We start from the raw sequence: 1173 nt of genomic DNA on the forward strand, positions 1-1173 counted from the left end.
CTTGTTAGATGGAAGATATCATATATAGTAACTAATAGAAAACATAGAGACGGTGAATTATTGAAAGAGTTAAGATGATTAGATAAATGTGAACAATAAATGGATGATAAACAGATGATAGTAACCAGGTAATAGTGACTATTAATCTTGAAACTAGGGATACCAACACATTTTTTCGAAATGTTTCAACAAATTGTCTGTTAGACGACATAGTTTCATTTAAGTGACTTCACGTTAGCTCAAGTACGTGATCATAAAGACAGTAGGTGGTAATGCACAATGTCGAGCATATATGACACTTGTTTAGTGTTCAGGAATAAGATTGTGTAACATTTTATACTTAAATCTAATGGAATTAAAACTTTCATACACACTTTTTCTATAATCGATGCTTTCGAACTGCATTGGCACCTTTGCTGACAAGTCTTGCGTCTCCATATCGCAGACCATTCTTACTCAAGCTCCTGCCGCATCCAATGCCCTTCTGAGGTACATGCCAATGTCTGCAATTATAACACTTGCTATTGTAAGTTGTCTGGAATGATAATTGGAAATACCCTATCTAATCATACTGATAGAACTGCTCTAATGGAACTCACGTTGATACAGTCGCCATCCGTATTCTTTATGAAAACACGTGAATAAATCTGTGAGATTCAGCAGCCTCAAGTGCTGACAACTGCTCAGTAATCGTCTAAACACCAGTGTCAAAGACCTGCTGGACACATCAAACCGTTGAGGATACACACATATTCTTGGTTACAATGTAAAGTCATTCACGATAATGTGTCCGTAAATAATTACGAGAAATCACTATCAAGATCATACTGAAATAGGGGAGACTGCCAAATGTAAATCAACCAGTGAGCTAACGAACCTGATTAAGCCAGCAATCTTATTGGAAATAACAGCGTTATGTCATTATTCTCGGTAAAAGGTTACTAAAATCGATCACGCTATTCCATCAAAACAGTCCAAACTTGCCATGTGAATCGACATCTTCCATACATATTTGTCCTCCTCGCGGCCCATCGTTCCGTATGTTCCGACCAAACTCCTTAGCCACAGATGAATTTGTTGAGGTCACTATTTCCCCCTACGTGTCCAACGTCTCCGTTCACTGTCTACGTCGTCCACGATCTCCGTATTCCTCCACCATGTCCCACCGCCCGT

Source organism: Penaeus monodon, chromosome 28 (genome assembly GCF_015228065.2).
Source record: "Penaeus monodon isolate SGIC_2016 chromosome 28, NSTDA_Pmon_1, whole genome shotgun sequence".
Classification (NCBI taxonomy): Eukaryota; Metazoa; Arthropoda; class Malacostraca; order Decapoda; family Penaeidae; genus Penaeus; species Penaeus monodon.